The following is a 21,851-nucleotide window of genomic DNA, read 5'->3' on the forward strand; positions in this document are numbered from 1 at the left end:
TCAGCTATGAGCACCCCCTTTCGCCCGGTCCGAAGACCGGCCTCTACTAACCTTGATATCCGATTTTGAAGACGTTATGTGTTCTTATTCCATTTATTAGCCTAGAATTACTATATTATGCGCGCAGCAAACAAGTATAGACTAGATTGCCTAATTTGGAAATAAGCATTGCATATCCGTTCGGTTTTGAAAAGTGCTTTGGAATTTGCTACTCGTAAGTAGGCTAAAATGCGGATTTCAACGAGTTTTTCCAACTCAAACAATCCAACCTTCACCCACAGGCAATAAAACATTTTAACACATAAGCACTTAGCCGCATGGCAGGCATACTGTCATGGCAACACTCACACGCATGCGGGATGCTAAAGCATAAATACTTACATCGTACTCTGTGCCAAAACAATAAACTAGTTAGCAAACATGCATGTCCTAGTTCATGTTAAAAATGGCTAATGCATCACATGCAAAAATGCAATCTAGGCAGGCTCGGCCAACCCTAAACATGGCATGTGAACTGCGATCAACTACCACATATTCAATTTGTGAATTGAAGTACAGATGCAGTTAGTGTGATGTACCGAGCCTAATGTATGTAATACAAATGTATGGATGCACGCATGCATAGCATAAGGTATGCTAATTTTAAAGATGCCCTAATCTACCATCATAAGCAGGTAAATAAAAGGGAAGAAAGAAGTGGGGATTGGAAGACATACACACCACCCACACACACTTATTACAGATTTGCCCTCACTCGGAGGGACCAAATAAATATTACAAATTAATTAACTACGCAAGCTAATTAAATATTACAAATTGCCTAATTAATTAACAAATTAAATAAGCTAAGGAAAGCAGTAAAATCGCCTCGGGAAATGCACCGCCATGCATAGACTGCCTCTGTTTTCCTTCCTTCACTCCCCTGGAGGCTGTCAAAACCTCAGGACTGCTTCCTTGGATGCTGGGAGACATCACCGGCTGCATGGAATTGCCACCGGCAGTGGGATGTGGCCACCGGCACAAAGTGAAGCTGTCGGCAGAGAAATGATTGCCGGTCGGCACCTCACACTGCCGGTCGGCAGAGTGTTCCTGCAGAATCTGCAAATGACAGCAACAGAGGGCAAGGCAAAGCATGGCAGCACAATTCAAGGCATATATGCACCAACCATGTCCCTTATCATGGTAATGACTCAAAGGGGCATGTGCCTCGATTCTCGGACCACCAATCACGCATTTCCATGCATGATGGCCCAAGGAATCAAGTATGCAACTTTCATGTCAAATGAAATGCAAACCAATCAAACAAACTAAGGCCCAATTCCTATCATCAAGTCAAGGAATAAGGCATGCATGCAAGGTGCAATGCAACCTAGGCATGCAAGCTAAGGATGCAACATGACATGGCAACAAACTTATGCAAGCATACAAGCAAGCATGGGACCATGCAAATGGATGTAAAGATGGACTTATACAAGACTTGGGCAGCTCTAATAAGGCCCAAAACAGTAGCCAAAATGCCAAAAAATGGAGGCTAAACACACATGCACACATACACTTGTTATGGTCCAAACCTCAAGCATTAAGCAAGCAACATTCAAGCACACTTGACAAGAGATTTCATGGACGATTAGCATGAGCTCTAAAATCATGCTATAAAATGATGCCCAATCACGTTAAACAAGACAAGCAAATGCATGCAAGCATGGTCCAAGTACTTGAGGCAAGTCATGAAGCTTTGAAGCACATTTATCACAACAATCATGGCATGCATTAAACAACTAAAAACAGGTTTTTAGCATGTTAAAACAAGGCTAAAGGACTACTTAGATGGCATCTAAGTGGCTCAAATTTAGAGGCATGCATGATGGTCAAAACATGGAGCATGCAACACATGCTTCCAAAGCATTAAAGAGGCATGCAAGGCAGTCAGGCAAGCATGAAATTGGGACTGAAATAACATGTAGGGTGGCCCCAAATCACCAAATCAATGCAAAGATGTCATGCTATACATGCACATACTTAAGGCCAACAAGCCAAAATGCAAAGAGGCTATATGATGCATGCCAAAATCAACCCAAACACTTATGGACAGACCTAAAACATGTCAAGATAAGCACAAAATCTTCACAAATGTAAGCCTAAAACATGCTAGAAACAAAGGCACACGACCTAAGACATGTTAAGGAATCACAAGGCATTACATGGCAACTATGCTAAGCATACATGCAGTACCAAAACCAATTTAAAATCATGTTATATTATGGAAAAATAAGCATGAAAAACAGTCTATACATGCTCAACACACACTCAAACATAGGCTCCCTTTAGAGGCCAAAACATGCCCTTTTCAAGGACAACAAGGAGAGGGGGTGGCCCTCTCCCTTTAGAGACTTCAAGGCACCATCTCCACCACTGAAATCTCTCAAGATTTCAGTGGTGAAGAGGCCCAAACACCAAAGTCGCGAAACTAGCACAAAATAGCACAAAATGAGGCCTTTCAAGGCCTAAGAGGGGTCAAACACCCTCAAACCACAAAAAACTCTTAATAAACAATCAAGAGGGCCTAAAAACAGAACTTTTTTGTGTTATACAATAAGCACGAAAATAGCTCTAAGACAGGTAGAAAATCAATGCAAAAATGGGGAATAATGGGACTAGATTCTCACCCTTGAAGACCCCTTTACAAATGATGCTCCAATGGCTCTCCTTGGCTTGAATCCAACACCAAAACTTCAAAATCAGTCCCTTAGAACCTCAGTAGCTAAGTGAAGGTGAAACACTAGGTGTTTGTGTGCAATAGTATGGACTAAACACACTAAAACACACACAAGAGGGAAAAAGAGAGAGATAAGGTGTATCAAACCCTAACCCTAGAACTCAAACCCTAGCAATGGCTGTCTAAGCTCTCTCAAGTGTCTCAAGTGTCTAACCTCAGCAACAAGAGAGAGTCCCTCTCTATATAGAAGCCTTTTGTCTTGTAAAGCTTACAAGACAAGCTTCATAAGAGGGAGATCCCTGCATACACGTGTATGGAGGGGAGCAAAAGCAAGACAGCTGTCTTAAAATATTTGCAAAAGAAGATGCACAGTAGTCGGCCGGCCAAAAATGCCATTTTGGCAAAAAAGAGTGCCGACCGGCACTAAATAGTGCTGACCGGCAACAAATAGTGCCGGCCGGCAATATACACGGTGGCAGCAAAAACCGGCCGGTGGCCTCTAGCCACTGCCGGTGGTGGGTGGGGATGGTCTACAAGCCCTACCCTGCCTCTCAAAGGCAAGATGTCATTGTTTGGTGCAAAACCAGACACTAAACGGTCGAGTTCGGAGATCCTGAGGCAAGGCGCGTAGCCGAGGCCTCCGGGAACTCCAAACGAACACAAACATGGATGATCACCGAGTGTTCAAACGGTGACGTCCAAGTCTTGAGGACGGTCAAAAATGGGGTGTCTACAGTTGCCCCTCTTTGATAGAACTCGAAAGTCATAACAATGACGAGAGTGAATGTCAAAGCCCAGAGACGACCCATTTTTGACAAGGCCGAAGACTTAGACAAACATGCAAGACAAACAAGATATGCGCCCGAAGGCAGGGGCAAAATGCAAGACAATGCACGGAGCCGGACATAACTTATGATCATGCAAAGAAAGCTGTAACGAAGCACACATGCGACGGTTTTAAGCTAGCATACACCAAACTACACTACAATGCAGAAATGATGTAAGAGAATTATGCAATTCTCAATACGTCTCACTCGGAGGATACAATACCTGTGCGGCTCGTCTGGTTGCACCGGCTTCAAATGAACCGTACATACAATATCGTGCCTGAAAAGAAAACAAACTTAACAGGTACAATATTGTTAGCAACATGCATGACAATGCAAGAATGGATGCAAAATGATATGCAATATATACAAAACAATGTATAAACAATGCAAATGAAGATGCAATGTAATTGAAACAATGCAAACTAAAATGCAAAGCAATTGAATCACGATCCAATCACGAGTGGTTCGAAACCACACCTATGTCAAATAGATTGATGGAGGTAACAAGTCTGTCTACCACAGAATGGTCAACTGAACTGTGAGCATTGTAGACAGACACAAGAACAAGTATTGGGTGGAATGACATAAGTGGGGAAACGACCCGCTGGAGAAAGGACAACGATCCTAATGCCGGATGCAAAAATTATACTACCATGTAATGGAAATGAATATGGCACACGGGCCAAACCAAATCTTGCCTAGGTAGGGCATGTACGCATACAAGCCACGTCTAACATAGAACGGTCTACTGAACTATGCTTCGACACGAGAAGTATGGGCACATACCAGACCAAGCTCAACATGGAAAGGCGCAAGCCATAGATGGAGGTGATGCAATGAATGCATGCAATCTAAAATGCAGTGGATATGGCACGCGGGCCAAACCAAATCTTGCCTAGGAAAGGCATGTACTCGTACAAGCCATGTCTAACACAGAAAAGGTGCCGCAACCCTCAAACCAACATACCAGCGTGGAATAGGTGCGCACACATGCAGAACTGTGTTTTAACGTGAAAAGTAAGGGCACATACCAGACCAAGCTCAACATGGAAAGGCGCAAGCCATAGATGGAAGGCGTGATGCAATGCATGCATGCAAACTACAATGCAATACTTACAAATATGCAATGGAATGGATATTTACAAAATGCATGACAATGCAGTATGATGCGATCTACTGGGGAAAATGCAATGAATGCATGCAAGCTACAATGGAAATGCATGACAATGCACTATGATGCAATGACTATGATTGTCACGCCCCTAACTTGCCCCTAAAAGTTTGGGCATGACCTGAACAGAAGATGACACTTAACCTGGTTCCAAAGAGGGGCCTGCCCGGAAGCTATAAAACATGATTGATAAAAAAAAAAAAAACAGAAAGTATGGCATCCATTGAGCTACTAAGTTATGCCAGGATCAAAGCATTTCACAGGACAAGTACATCAAAAGCCAAAATACACTTAAGAGTTAGTTATTTACAGGCATATACAGAACTAACCCCGAGATGGGGTAGATAACAATATCATTAAGTACATATCAACTTAAGCCAAAAACAAAAGCGTGAGTCATCATCTGATAACTCCACAAAGGTAGGGTCCCGCCTCCAAGCTTGGCTGTGCCTAGGCTGACAAAAGTATGACGATGCCAAGCTAAGATCGACCTCCTGGTTGATTACCTACAGAAACAGACATAACATAGGGTGAGCCAAGCTCAGTGAATAATAGTATTAGCATGCGCATAAACATATTTAATGCTGAAATCATGTAATTAGTCTGTCTCTGTACGGCCTGTTGGGACAACATAATCGGTTTATACTTGTCATAATGTGGCCCCTGGCCTAAGAACTTCACACATTCGGAAAGAGTCCTTGGGTTCACAATTTACAATCCTTCACATAAACCTTTGGTTCTGTTTAATTCACAAGCTCACAATAGTGTCATTCATATTTTACACATCGGCCCTTGGCCTCGTAATTTCATTGTTCACAAATGGCCCTTGGCCACATTGGTTCACAATTCACAATTAACCCTTGGTCACGTAGTTTCACATTAGGGCTCTTAGCCACATTGGCTCACAAATGGCTCTAAGCCACATTGGTTCACAAATGGCACTAAGCCACATTGGTTCACAAATGGCACTAAGCCACATTGGTTCACAATTCATAATTGCCTTGATACATTCTATTAGTCACAAGCTTTCATATGAGATGTGTACAACTTCACAACCTTTTTCAATGTTTTCACAATTTCGTATCAATCACTTATGGCAAATATATCATTTCATGCCAATCATTTCATACCATCACAAGTTTAGTAGTAACATTCGTAACGTCAAGATATAACCTCGATATATAATACGATAGTACTTTCTATAAGGTCACAACGTCATTAATAATAAGTACCGAGTAGGGGTACATTGAAGTACTATTACTCACTGTGTTGTGTCGGTGCACTTCCTTTTGAGGCGTTTCCTACACACATGAAAAATCACATTAGTCCCTTTTCATCCTTGTTAAATCAATATTCGGTTCACTTACTTTGATCAAATTAACGAACATTCAAACAATATAAATTGCAGGTTTTGACCACATTAGAGGACCCAACACGCAAAACGGAGCATCCCAACTTTTCTGCCTGGAGCCGCACGTGCGGCTAGGATCTCCCGCACGTGCGGCACACCTCCCGCACGTACGGCATTGAGGCCCCGCACGTGCTTTTTTTGCAGTGTTGAAGCCCAGAATTTTGCCATTTTCCCGCACGTGCGGCATTGACTCCCGCACGTGCGGCTGAGGTTCCCGCAGGTGCGGCCTTAGGCCCCGCACGTGCGGCGATTCTGTACTAAAGGTCCGAAATTTTGCACAATTTTCTTCTTCTTATAGACATATTTAGGCCTCAAAAATCTAGCTTTAATTTACCAATATAGAAGCTCAAAGCATGTAATTACATGTGAACAAGGATCAAATTACATCTTTCATTTGAGTAAACAAAATCAATCATGAATCCACAACTTAAATTACTCCAATTCACAAGATTCCTACTTGTTCTCACATCACAACTCATAACAAAAATCTTGCCACATACTTGAATTCAAACAAATCAATTGAAGAAATAGAGTAGAGTTTCTCATGAATACTTCAAGAGGCAAAACATGCAAGGTAAGATCATCTTGCTAATTACTACCCCTCATACTCACATCACTCCAATCCCAACTCTTAGGTACATGATTATAGAAACATCTTCACATAAATTATGACAAGAAGGGTTGTGGATGCAAATTAGACAAACATTTACATACCTTAGCCCAAATCTCAACCTTCTTGATGATCTTCTCCCTCTACCCCTTCAATTCCTAAGCTTAGAGTTATGTTTCCTTAGCTTATCAAATGACCAAGAACACTCTTATATTTCCATGAAGAGAGAATGAGACAAAAATCAATCGTTTACACATCCGAAAATTGAAATTTCACAGAAGTGCTTAATATTACCTAAAAATTATGCTGGTTCCAAATATGTGAACAATTTTGACTTATTAAGCCACTGGGGCCCTCAATTTCCACTCGATCGTTCTAGGAGTAACATATACATTTCTTTTCTAACAGATACAATTCATTCCACAAGGCATTACAACATAGTTACTTGAACTTATTTTCTTGTACGGTTTCATCTTAGACATTTAACAACACAGAATAAAGGACGGACATATATCACAAGCATATATGAGGGTCGGGTTGTTACAATGACTGCAGCTTTCCCTATCTTACCAAGAGGGCGATATACTAGGTTGGTTCAGTATCCAGAACTGAGGCGCCGACATGCTGCCTCAATCTATGGGGCTTCCATACAGATTTCAAGCCGAGGATACACCCCTGGGTATTTAAACCAGACTTTAGTCTCTGAACTCCCGAACCTTTACGTTCTAGGCGTTAGCCGTTCGAACTCTAGTTTCCACCATCCCATTTGGTCTTCTAGGAACTCATCGCAAACATAGGCAGGTGGCTTTACCACACCACCGAAAGTCGTTCGGGCACGACAAACATCAAAGGAATTGCACCTTCAGAGGATTTAAGGTCTCCTAGACCGGGATGCAAAATGCATGCAAACTGCACACGTCAATATGCTGAAGGTTTCGCACCTTCCAAGAATTTAAGGTCTCCTAGACCGTGCGTGTTTAAGGTCTCGCCAGACCGGGCAATGTGCGGAACAATGCAAGAATAAGGCACGCATGCCTATGCAAATGAAGCATGATACAAGATGATACAAGTGAGACACGCGTGCCTCATAAAATGCAAAATGATACAAGTGTGACACGCATGCCACACGGAATGCAAAATGAAACAAATGAGACACGCGTGCCTCATAAGATGCGAAATGATACAAGTGTGACACGTATGCCACACAGAATGCAAAATTAAACAAATGAGACACACATGCCTCATAAGATGCAAAATGATGCAAGTGTGACACGTATGCCACACGGAATGCAAAATTTTGAAAATTGGACTTATACGCTACGCGAAGCCGGTTCGTATTCAAAACAATGCAATGTACTAACAAGTACAAGCAAGGTGCGCAAAATAGCGCGAACAATAAACTGCACAAAACAGTGCGATGCGCAAAACAGCGCGAACAATTAAACTGCACAAAACAGTGCGATGCGCAAAACAGTGCGAACAATTTTGAAATGCACAAAACAGTGCGATGCGCTAAACAGCCCGATTGAAATGCGATGCACAAAATAGTGCGATGCGCAAAAAAGCGCGAGTGATTTTGAAATGCACAAAACAGTGCGATGCGCTAAACAGCGCGAACAATTTTGAAATGCACAAAACAGTGCGATGCGCTAAACGGCGCGATTGAAATGCGATGCACAAAACAGTGCGATGCGCAAGAAAGCGCGAGTGATTTTGAAATGCACAAAGCAGTGCGATGCGCTAAACAGCGCGAACAATTTTGAAATGCACAAAACAGTGCGATGCGCTAAACGGCGCGATTGAAATGCGATGCACAAAACAGTGCGATGCGCAAGAAAGCGCGAGTGATTTTGAAATGCACAAAACAGTGCGATACACTAAACAGCGCGATTGAAATGCGATGCACAAAACAGTGCGATGGATTGCATGCTCTATGCAAATGACGACACGCATGCCAATGAAAGAGTGATACACATGTCGATGAAAATAAGGCACGCGTGCCAATGCAAATGGGGCACGCATGCTGATGCAAAATAAGGCACGCGTGCCGATGCAAATGGGGCACGCATGCTGATGCAAAATAAGGCACGCGTGCCGATGCAAATGGGGCACGCATGCTGATGCAAAATAAGGCACGCATGCCGATGCAAATGGGGCACGCATGCTGATGCAAAAATAATACAAATGAAATAAATGAAACACGCATGCCTCAAAAGATGCAAAATGATGCAAAGTGTGACACGCATGCCATACGAAATGTAAATGGACTTAAATGCATAACAACGCACGTGTTTCGAGATGCATGACAATGCAGACAATGCGCGAGACGACGTATGTCTTGAAATACGCGACAATGCTAGTAATGAAGATGCAATAACAATGCATGGGAGATGTGCATGACAATGCAAGGGGTGCGTGTTACAACACATACAGTATGTGCATAACAACGCAACTGTGAGGCGCACGACAGCGCGATATAATGCACCGAAGTTAGTGCGATGAACGCGTGCAACGCATATGGGGCAACTTTTGAATTTAAAAGGATACAAAAAGGATACTCCTTGCACAAATTCGAGTGCCATGCACAGAAGACACGACCCGAGGTCACAACGGAGGCCGATTGAGCGTCGGAGATGCACTTTCTTGAGCTATGAAGACCAAAAACTACTCATATGGCCCAAACAAGGCTGTGGGAACACCACCGGCCGGGAGGGGAGGCCACCGGCTGTCCACCGGCTGCAAAATAACTCCATCAGCACAAAATAATGCCGGCCGGCACAAAATATTGCCGACCGGCAAAAAGTTGCTGAGTCGGGGCAGTTTCGAGATTTCACTTTGGGTGTTTTAAAATAGGGTTTCAAACCCTATTTGCTCACTTCCCCACCGCCGAAAACTCTCACTCTCTCTCTCTAGAGTGTTTTTCTCTCATTTTTCGCCCGTTTCTTCGCGTTCTACGCCCGTTTCGTCGTCGGATTCGCGATTCCCTTCGCGTTTCGGACATTTTCAACCGAACACATCTTTGTTTCGGTGCCTCGTTTGGCGTTCCGGCCTTTTCGGGGTTTATTCCCCTCACCTTCCTCTTGATTTCCGTGCCTTTTCACATTTCGGCCTTCCCGGCCATTTTCGGCCTTCTCAGGAGTTGACTTTTCGGTTGACTCTTCGCATTCCAGCTCGGTTTCCCTTCCTCCGGCCATTTTCACATCATTCCTGACATGGCGGACGACATTCCACGTGGCGGGACTCCCCCGGACCACGAGATGGATCCCGGGGTCGAGCTCCTACCTTTGAGCGAGCGTTCGTTCGACCCGGCGACCTACCGACCGGCGATCCATGTTCTGCCCCCCGACAGCCTGCGTCAGTTCCGGAGTTTCGAGAGGCACGTGGCGCCTGAGTTACTACTGCGCGAGCCTACCTCCCACCTTTCCTTCAGCGTTTCCGAGGTAACTCTCTTTCTTCTGCTTTACTTTCCGCAATGTAGGATACAAAACTGCCATAGTTAGTTATACTCTTTAACTGCTTGAATCTGACATGCTATACACCGTAGTTGACTGTAGACATACATACAACTGATATCTGCATGAGACTGACACATGCACACACACTGCACTAGCCCCGAATCACTCAAACATACTGCACTCACTGTATTTGTCTGAATCTGTTAAATTTGCACACATGCTATATCTGTTCTGAAACACCCGAACACGTTGACACATCACACGCTGTAGTTCACTGTAAGCACACCGGCACCCGGTATTTGTCTGAATCTGTCAAACTTGCACACATGCTTTATCTGCTCGGAACCACCCAAACACGCTGACACATCACACGTATTTCACTGTAAGCACACCGGCACCCGGTATTTGTCTGAATCTGACAAACTTGCACACATGCTTTATCTGCTCGGAACCACCCAAACACGCTGACACATCACACGTTGTAGTTCACTGTAAGCACACCGGCACCCGGTATTTGTCTGAATCTGTCAAACTTGCACGCATGCTACATCTGCTTTTTCAAAACTGCATTTTGAATGTTGTCTTGCAATTGTTATTTTCTGTTTACAGGAGGGTTCGCATACCATCCGCGGGTATGGGAACACTGGCGCTCGGGAGTGGTACGATGAGCTCCCTGACGCGGTCCGACGCATAGTGGACCGGGCGGGCTTTGGCGCCTTCTGCCGAGGACTCTCCAGGCTTTCCACCTGTAGACCTCTCCTTGCCACTCTGGTGGAGAGATGGTGGGACACCATCGATTCGTTTCACTTTTCCGCTGCAGGGGACATGACGATGACCCCTTACGATTTCTCGATGCTCACAGGCATCGGGGTAGGGGGTGATCCGATCCCATTTGATATCGACATGGATGAGTGGACCGCCGCTCAGGTCCATCTACTGGGGGAGGCCCCACCTCTTGCTCGTCCAGGCTTTGTGCGGTACTCCTGGTTCGAGGTACAGTTTAGGGTCCATGCCGTGTTGGAGGAGGAGGCGCAGATGACTCAGGAGGACGTGGAGAGGTACACCCGCGACTTCCTGATGTTCTTATTCGGGACGACCATCTTCACCGACCGGGCGAATACCGTGCCTCTCTGCTTACTCAGCGCACTGGTGGACGTTAGGGACATTTTGCACTATGACTGGGGTGGCGCCGCTCTGGCCACTCTCTACGGGTACATGAGCTCGGCTTCGCGCGGCAGCGGCCAGTTGCTCGGAGGCTACTGGCGGGCTTGGGAGGTACACTTCTTCTCCGCTTTTCACTTCTGTCCGATATTTTCTGTACTCTGTACACTGCACACCCTGTAGTCTGCTTTATACTTGCTGTATACTGTACACACGGCACACACATACATTCTGCTTCACACTGACTGTACACTGCTCACACTGTACACTGCACACAATACACTGCACAACACACGGCTCTGCCATTTCCGCTTTATTCTGTATTCTGCTTTATCCGATAGTCATACTGACATCTGTTTTGCAGTTGCGGGTTTACGCCTACTTTCCTAGGCTTGCCCCTGTACCAGTCACAGAGACCCCTCTGGTCGTCCCCTTCTCACGGCGCTTTGACGGGAGATGCACCCGGCGGCCGCGAGAGACTTTCGGCTTTTTCCGCCGATACTTCGACACCATTACCCTGACCGAGGTATGTTTTACTTGCAGTTCATTTAAGCTTCGCTTTCCCACTGCATATTTCAATAACAGTAGATAACAAACTGTCTGTCACTTTCAGATCACTTGGCGGCCGTGGGCTCCGTTGCCAGCATTGACTCGAGATCGGTTTGCCGGTGCCAATGAGACCTCACGTTTCCGGATCTTGCTAGAGGGCCCGGTCTGTCGGGCTTGGTACCTGGGTGAGCGTTTCCTACGCCAGACCCTGGGGTTACCTGAGCAGATAGTCCCGGTTCACCCTCCTGCAGATATGAGGGAGACCGAGAGGCTCACCAGCGAGCAGATTGACGACTACACCATTGGATGAGAGGAGGCCGGCTTTAGAGGCACCGGAGACTATCGGGAGTACGTGTAGACGTACCTGATGCGACCTCTGAGCGGCGGCCGTCGAGCAGAGGGGGCCAGGCCTGTGGCATCGGCGGCTGGGGCCGGAGCAGGAGTTGGAGTAGGGGCTACGAGGAGGGCCCGAGTCCGTGGCAGGGGCGGAGCTCAGGGAGGACGGGGGACTGGCTGGCCCGCCCTGCCCGCTGTACTGACTTTCCAGGGGCAGGGTGGGGTGACCTATCAGATCCCCTTCGCCCCTCCGCCAGCTGATCACGAATTCGTCGGTGCCCCCGACTTACCTCCGGTATGTATTACTGCACTTTGTATAGTCATGTCATTTCAGTTTATTTGATATTCCACAGAATATTAATGCATCTGATACTTTTGTAGGTTTCTTCTGAGTACACCCGTCAGTCGTTGGCGATGAATGCCTCGATGATGGAGATGCTTCAGCGGACATTTGACCTCCTAGCCCTCTACAGCATACCGGTATGTTCTTCTGACACTGGCCTCAAACCATTCATACACTGCTTTACATAATCTGATGCACGGCACAACACCTGATACACGTCTCACTGTATCTGATACACTGCATACACTGCATTCTGCACCGTACTCTGCGATGATAAACTGCTCACGGCATTCTCATACTATACTCATATACTGCATTCTGCACTGATAGACTGCTCACGGCATTCTCATACTGTACTCATACACTGCATTCTGCACTGATAGACTGCTCACGGCATTCATACACTGTACTCTGCATTGCATTCTGCACTGATAAACTGCCTACAGTATACTGATGCATTTCCCTTTTATGTACTTTTTCAGCCTCCTTTCCAGATTCCCATGGCAGGAGGTGCTCCAGCTGGACCTTCCGTCCCTGCCCGAGGGAGAGATGAGGAGGGCCGAGTATTCCCCCGCTCCAAGGCGGGGCGTACTCATGTCGGGAGCAGCTCGCGAGCTCTAGTCCCGGATGATGATGATGACGAGGAGTCAGAGGTAGAGGCAGAGGTGGAGTCCGAGTCATCGGAGGAGGAGACCGGAGGCGGTTCTAGCTCGGGCTCTGACGACGATGCTGATGATGCTCCTGGACCCTCGTCCAGGAAGAGGACCAGGACTGACTGACGGCCCTTGGAGTGCTCGACACAGATGCAGATTTTTGTTATTTTTCTTCTTTCCTGTACTTTTCCTTTTTTTCTTTGGTAGTTAGATTACCTTGTACTACCACAGGTAGATTTTGTTTTCTTCGAAACTTTGTACCTAAAAAAAAGATTATGAAATGAACAGATTTTTGCTTAAAAAGTGTTACATTTACATATCTCATGTATTGCATCGCATTCCATCATGTTACACCTCAATGTAAATGAAATTGATTGGTTATTTGAAAATTGAACACTTGCACTGTAATAATCAGATAATTAAACAGCTAACAGTAAAATAACCCAAGCAACCCACTGCCTGATTCTTGGACACACAACCCTTACTCTGTGGGGACTAATCTGCATACAGTCCATAACACAGCATTCGGTTCATTCTGCACATTGCACACCCCGAACAAACAGCCCAATCTGACAAGACGGAGCTCAAAGATGGAACCGGTTGGAGTCGAAACACGTTCAAATGTAGAGAATGGCACAGCATTCCGAGTGTAAATGATTTTTGAAATCGAATGAGGGTTTTTCAAACCGGGATATCGAGCCTACAACTGAACACAGCGGGGAGGACTCAAATATAGGTACACGACCTAAACACAACGAGACACGCTCGAACAAGACCTAAAATAAAGGTTGAGATATACAAAACAAAAGACACGACATACAGACGCGTTAGCGAAGATGGGGAACCTCGGACCACGAGGAGCCAGTTCAATCTGGGTATTGTTTCACACCTCCTTCTGATTTGTGATTCTCACATCACTCGGCTCTCGATCTCGGATTTTCTCTCAAAACCCTTTTCCTCACTTTTCTCTCAACTTACACCTCTCTATTCTTCATTCTCTCATTTTTCATCCCTCCCCAGGGTGATTAATGGATAAATAGAAAGGTGTGGATTCATGCTCAACACTGTTAGCTCACGGCTATTTCTTCTGGCGGGTAGAGCGCTCTTCTGGCAAGTACGTCGATGACGGGGGAAAGACAGAACGCCTGGCTCAACTGTGCCCCTAGTTCATCATTTTAACCATTTTTTGTTTTTGCTTTCTACTAAAACAAGTTTGATCAAAATGAGAGTCGGATTAACGTACTTGCTCGATTTTTGATTTGAAAAGTATGCAAGTCAGGCTGCCAGCACTGAAAATTTTCCTTTTTGGGTCCAAGACAATGGTCCAGTTTTGGAAAATGAAATAGTTTTCGAGAAAATAGTCAACCTCAGTAAAAATTTTCAAAAACTATTTCTGCAAACAGTCAATGCTCAACGGGCATGGAACTTACTCTTTGAGATGCACAACCTCGGATCGGAGGCAATGAAAAATTGCCCCTGGTTCGAAAAAGGGGGGGGGAAGGCAACGGAAAGTTGCCCCTGGTTTGAACGGCGTCTCGTGGCAACAGAAAGTTGCCCCTTGTTTGGATGGTGCCGCAACAGTCTGCAAACAGTCTTCATTGGCGGTGGTCGAGCTCTTGGACACAACGATGACGAAGACGGTCACAATAAATATATGGACACAATCGCCTTTGGAAGCGTTGGCGACTAGACTTTGGGATAAAATCGAAACCATTGCATGGACTGAGACGCTATGAAAGCGTTGAGGGCTGGACTTCATGATGAAGTTACCTACGTATCCTAAACATGGGAATCAAGCCTCACGTAGTTCCGGTTAAGGTACACTTGGGTATTTTAACCTTCACTTTTTCAGGCTCTAACTTTTGCCAAGGTGCCCGATGCGGGTTTTCGACCTTGCGAGCTTCTTTTTATTCATTTTCTTTTGTTCTTTTCTTTTTCTTTTCTTTTTTGCATTTTTCTTTTTTTTTTGTCTTTTTTTTCGCTTTTTTTTTTTTGTATTTTTCTCTTGCTCTAACTTTTGCCTGGGTCGCCCTTCCGGGTTTTCGGCCCAGTGAGCCTCTTAAAGGGTAAAAGTGTAACAAGTCCATGCCAAATGGTTTTTTTGAAGTTGAAGCCTCTCTGTGTCTAGGAGAACGGCTATTGCACTGATTTGCAGAAGAATCCATCATGGTTGCTCTACGAGCTTCTTCTGGTGAGATCTACTCATTTTGATTCGGCTTTGATGCCTCCTGCTCGAGGGCTGCTTCTGATCTGGTCATGCGGGCTTTACATGACGTTTGACCGTTGAACTTTCTGAACGTTCTGAACGGGTTCAAAGTCGGAAAACAAACGGGTTGAATCTTAAGGCTGAGAGCGATCCTAGGCTGCGCAACCTTAAGAGGGATTCCACACAAGTCTTCACAGGGCCGCGTAAAACATTTGTTTTTGAAAGTTTTTAAGAAAGCGACAAATCGCTCGCGCCGAAGATAGTGTGGAACCAATCTGGATCCAGCCAGGATCCTCCTCAGTACTCACGCCGACAAGCATGATTTCACTCATTAAAAGGCTTAGCACGCCTCTCTTTCTCTCAAAATGATCAAAATTTTGCAAAACCCGAGGAATTCCTTCCTCTTCATTTTTATCACCGCAGTGTTCAAAAGGTTTGTTTTTTGAAAAACTTAGGTTAACGCAATGAGTTTAGCGCGTAGGAGAGCAGGCGAGATGTACTGTCAGCCCAATCAAATTCTCTGGCACTTATGCTGAAAGCAAGCATGAAAGTGAGATAGCAACAGCTGTTTCATTCAGATTTGTTGGTGTAACTGGCCCCTCGGCAGAAACAGACTTACAAACAAAACGGGTAATTACAAGACAAAACGGTGTTCGGGACAACAACCCCAGAATCACCTGGTATTCTATACAAAGGGGACTGACTCGATACAATAAGACAGACCCTTAAGCAAAAAGACTGACTCGAGACAAAGAGACAGACTCAAAACGAAAGACTGACTCGATACCCAAGCCAGGATTTACAAAGTTAGCGTTCACAGCCACTCAAAAATGCGTGCCAGACGCCACATTCAAAATACACCGGACGCCGCCCGCAGGTGGTTCATCTTCTGATTACATACTTGCAGTATCTGTGTCCTCAAAGTCCAATAGCTGAGTGGTAACGGACTTGGCTGAGGTGCGCGGGAGGATAACCTCGTTATCAATCAAATCTTGCACCTCATGACGGAGGCGGAAGCAATTGTCGGTAGCATGGCCTGTCTGCTGGTGGTACGCGCAGTACTGAGCAGCATCATGCGTTGCAGGGAGATTTTTCGGGAGAGGCCGAGGCTCCAAGGGTTTAAGGTGCCCCTTCTCGGCAAGGATCTGAAGTGCCTTGGACAAAGGCATGTAGAGAGCATGAAAGGTCCTGCGCCCCCGGGGCAGGTACTTTGGGGTCTGAGCGCTCTTACTAGCTGAACAGGCGAAGGGGTCGGCAGGCGCCACCTTGGTTTTCTGATCTTTCCCGGGTGCAGGGGCGGGAATAGGAGGAACTGCCTTGGCATGACGGGGCCTATCCCGATTTTCTGACTGGCTTGAACTACCCTCAGGTGGAGTGGGGAAAGCATCCTCCACAGTTTTTGCCATAACTGCGGATATCTGTTGCTTGTTCATCCCCCCGGCTTTCAAAGCCTCGACTGCCCACAGCAGTTGTTCGATAGGATCGGCATCTGCCTTCATTTTGTCTTTTCCTCCGGCCTCAGCCTGGTCAAGGGTTTGGGTTGCTACTTCAGAGCGAAGCCCGGTTGTTGCTGACATGTCGTGGCTGTAGCCGGAAGCCACCTCTGGCTGGCTGAGCTCTATCACAATCCGTCCCAGCAGCGGAGGCTCCTGTGGTATGAAATTCCCGGCATACGGTGCCGCTGGGGGCGAAGCTGACATTCCGTAGGCGAGATCCGCCACAGACCTCTGCAGATCACTTATCATCCCCATTAGCTCAAAGGTGGTGGGCTCACGAGCCTGATACAACTGGGGGGCCCAGACTGGGTGCACAACGGGCGACCTGGGCGGATATGGCATATCCAAGTTGGTCTCACTTTGTAGAGCGATCCCTTGATCCAATGCAGTTGTCATGACCACGATCTCTTCTGTATTCTGTGTCGCCATAAGTCCTGCCTCAGCAAGGGGAGACACTAGCTATTCTGTATCAACTCTCCGACTCTCTGTACTGAAAGGGAAAACAGACAGCATTTCAGCCCAAACTGATCAAACACGGGTGTAGCCAAACAACTGTACCCTACTGCCGATCACTGTTCCCAGAAATCACTATTCCCGAAAACTGAACCCTGATACCCACGGATAACTGATTCTCATAACTGATACGGATACTGGTGTCCTCAGGTTTGATACTCAAACTTGCAAACCGATATATACTTTCCTTGTAGAAATACATTCTAAAAGCACATAGCAAGTAAAGAGAGCTCAATCACCCCTATGTTGGGGTAGGGTTTCCCTGTCCTATTTTGTCAGGAGCTAGGGTTCTACTATGCACACAGTAGTTCTCAAACAACCTAACATCGGGTAAGCAACCTGTCCTAACTTGGAATGGTCACTATGGATCCGAATATGCACTAGGTCGAATGGTCGAAAAGGGTGCCTCGGTAAAAATCGGGGTTTGTGTTCCCATATTGTCAGAGCCCATAGCCGGTCAACCTTATGGTCATGCCTTGACAAGACAAGCCTCCGGCAAACCGTTCAGGAATGGCAGATGGCAAACACTGTGTTCCTAGGCGCACCAATGCACATGCAATGCAAAGAAACACATAAATGAGATCAAAACAGGATATCACGAGTTCGAGTCAAGCTCTCTAAAATCCCCAGCAGAGTCGCCAGAAACTGTAGATGCGCCCGCGGAGGGGCCTCGCTACTACAGTTCGGACTCGCGATTTTGTTGTCGCGGTTCTTAATCTGAACCAAAGAGTCCAAATCTGGCAAATCGTTTTGAGAAACAGATTTTTGAAAAAGTAGTGCCAAACATGGACTGCTTTGCCAGATACAGAGTCGCCACCTAAATATTTTTTAAATGGGGAAATTTAGGAAACCCTGACTCGGTGCCAAAGGCCACATGTCCGTCATCACCGGAGTTGTCTCGGCTCGGGAGCTTGGGTACGATTGGGGAAGGTCAGCTATGAGCACCCCCTTTCGCCCGGTCCGAAGACCGGCCTCTACTAACCTTGATATCCGATTTTGAAGACGTTATGTGTTCTTATTCCATTTATTAGCCTAGAATTACTATATTATGCGCGCAGCAAACAAGTATAGACTAGATTGCCTAATTTGGAAATAAGCATTGCATATCCGTTCGGTTTTGAAAAGCGCTTTGGAATTTGCTACTCGTAAGTAGGCTAAAATGCGGATTTCAATGAGTTTTTCCAACTCAAACAATCCAACCTTCACCCACAGGCAATAAAACATTTTAACACATAAGCACTTAGCCGCATGGCAGGCATACTGTCATGGCAACACTCACACGCATGCGGGATGCTAAAGCATAAATACTTACATCGTACTCTGTGCCAAAACAATAAACTAGTTAGCAAATATGCATGTCCTAGTTCATGTTAAAAATGGCTAATGCATCACATGCAAAAATGCAATCTAGGCAGGCTCGGCTAACCCTAAACATGGCATGTGAAATGCGATCAACTACCACATATTCAATTTGTGAATTGAAGTATAGATGCAGTTAGCGTGATGTACAGAGCCTAATGTATGTAATACAAATGTATGGATGCACGCATGCATAGCATAAGGTATGCTAATTTTAAAGATGCCCTAATCTACCATCATAAGCAGGTAAATAAAAGGGAAGAAAGAAGTGGGGATTGGAAGACATACACACCCCCCACACACACTTATTACAGATTTGCCCTCACTCGGAGGGACCAAATAAATATTACAAATTAATTAACTACGCAAGCTAATTAAATATTACAAATTGCCTAATTAATTAACAAATTAAATAAGCTAAGGAAAGCAGTAAAATCGCCTCGGGAAATGCACCGCCATGCATAGGCTGCCTCTGTTTTCCTTCCTTCACTCCCCTGGAGGCTGTCAAAACCTCAGGACTGCTTCCTTGGATGCTGGGAGACATCACCGGCTGCATGGAATTGCCACCGGCAGTGGGATGTGGCCACCGGCACAAAGTGAAGCTGTCGGCAGAGAAATGATTGCCGGTCGGCACCTCACACTGCCGGTCGGCAGAGTGTTCCTGCAGAATCTGCAAATGACAGCAACAGAGGGCAAGGCAAAGCATGGCAGCACAATTCAAGGCATATATGCACCAACCATGTCCCTTATCATGGTAATGACTCAAAGGGGCATGTGCCTCGATTCTCGGACCACCAATCACGCATTTCCATGCATGATGGCCCAAGGAATCAAGTATGCAACTTTCATGTCAAATGAAATGCAAACCAATCAAACAAACTAAGGCCCAATTCCTATCATCAAGTCAAGGAATAAGGCATGCATGCAAGGTGCAATGCAAATTAGGCATGCAAGCTAAGGATGCAACATGACATGGCAACAAACTTATGCAATTTAAAACTCATAGTGCCAAAATTGCCTGGGATTCTGTGTGTGCTCCGAAAAATGAGGGAGGTTTGGGCTTTAAATCTTTAGATATTTGGAATAGAGCGGCCATAGCTAAACACATTTGGTTTTTGTTTTCTGGGGGTGAGGGATCGATGTGGTGTCAGTGGGTCAAATCTTACTTATTAAAGGGGAAGAGTTTCTGGATAGTTAAGGTTCCTAATGATCCCTTTTGGGTGTGGAGAAAATTATTGTCTCTTAGGAAGTGGGTTTCCCCACTGATTAAGCATAAGATTGGGTGTGGGGACACCACTTTCCTTTGGTTTGATAATTGGCATCCCATTGGTCCTCTTTGGAACAAATTCGGGGATAGAATTATTTATGACTCTGCCCTTAACAGTGATACAAAAGTCAGTAAAATCATTGATGGGTCTTCTTGGAAGTGGCCTTTTCCCAATTCTTGGGAAATTCAGGAGCTAATCTCCTCTACTCCTGTGTGTTTTCTTCCTAATCCTTCCAGCACTGATCAAGCTATTTGGAATCTTACCACTGATGGTAAGTTTTCCATTCAATCAGCCTGGAATCATTGGAGAAAGAAATTCGATAAAGTGGTTTGGCATAAGCTTGTGTGGGGCCCTCACAGAATCCCTAAAGTCAGCTTCATTGTTTGGGTGGCTCTCCACAATAGACTTTACACTGGTGATAGGCTCCGTATGTTTGGCCTGTCCACTAGCTCTCAATGCCCCTTTTGCCTCCACCTGGAGGAAAGCCACTCTCATTTATTCTTTGAATGAATCTTCTGTAGTAGAGTCTGGAGTGCCATTGAAGTCGCTTGTAACATTAAGTGGCCTGTCCTTGGCTGGCCTGAGAGTGTTACTTTTGCTTCTAAGGAGACTAAAGGTAACTCTTTGAGGGTGAATATCATTAGTAATGCATTCTTGTGTTCTGTTTACATGATCTGGATTGAGAGAAATAACAGAATTTTTAACAAAGAGCTAAAACCTGAAGAGGTGGTCATTAAATCTGTTATCCAAATGGTTAGAAATAGAATGCTGTCAATTAAGAATATTCCTAGATCCAATGGTGACAAATGGTTTCTTGATAAATGGAGTTTGCCGGAGACAATTCTGAAGCCCCATAGCATCAGAAATGGGAGGGCTGCTGAGTGATGTGAGTTCACTAAATGTGGGTCGAGAGATGGTGAGCTTATATGAGGGTTTTATGTATTTAAGCTTTTTTCTTTTGCAGGTATATTCGGGTGTCCCAAGTGGATCTATCTATCCTTGAGGGTCGAGTGATGAAAGTTACTTTATATATTCTCCAACTATCTGTGGGTCGAGTGATGTTAGCCATAAATTTTTTACTAATGTCTATATATACTGTAAATTTTTATGTGCAGGTTAAGGAAACTAATTTCGAGTGGTGTGAGCCCTTAAATTGTGGGCCGAGTGTTGAGAGTTACTACATTGAGGGTGCTGCTGCTATGTTTTGTCTTTGGTATCACTGGATATACTCATTTCTGATTTCTTCTACAGGGTCTATTACAATGTTTGAGCAATATGGTGGCTGCCTGGATAGGGATACGTGCTATGCGTCTGAAGAATGTGACTGTTATGAAATTCCTATGCTGGGCAGATCGGGCTGCTGTGGGTCCACTATTATGTTTGAGTTCTATTGGGGCTGTATGGACTGCTTTGGGTTCGATGGCACTATGGGTGGTCGTGTTTGCTGGCAATTGTTGATGGCTGCTTGTAGCGCCTTTGTGGATACTTGTCTTTCTTTTATTTGTATTTTATTTGACTGTGTATGGACTATGAGTGTTTTGCTAGGTTATCACTCCTTTTGGCCTAGCCGTGTGGGATGTACATGGCCTATCATTTTGTGTCTGCTGCTAGGTGTTGCCGTTTTGTGGGCTGATTTCGCTCAAATTTGGGTCGCTGTTTGGATGTGTTCATGGTCCTCATTCGAATTTATGCGGCTCATGAACATATTTTGGGGGGTTATTATTTTCCCATGTTTTGATTTCCTTTCTCCAGTTATAGTCTTGTTTGTTACTGG

The sequence above is a fragment of the Camellia sinensis genome, chromosome 14 (assembly GCF_055761805.1).
Source record: "Camellia sinensis isolate YWXY chromosome 14, ASM5576180v1, whole genome shotgun sequence".
Lineage (NCBI taxonomy): Eukaryota > Viridiplantae > Streptophyta > Magnoliopsida > Ericales > Theaceae > Camellia > Camellia sinensis.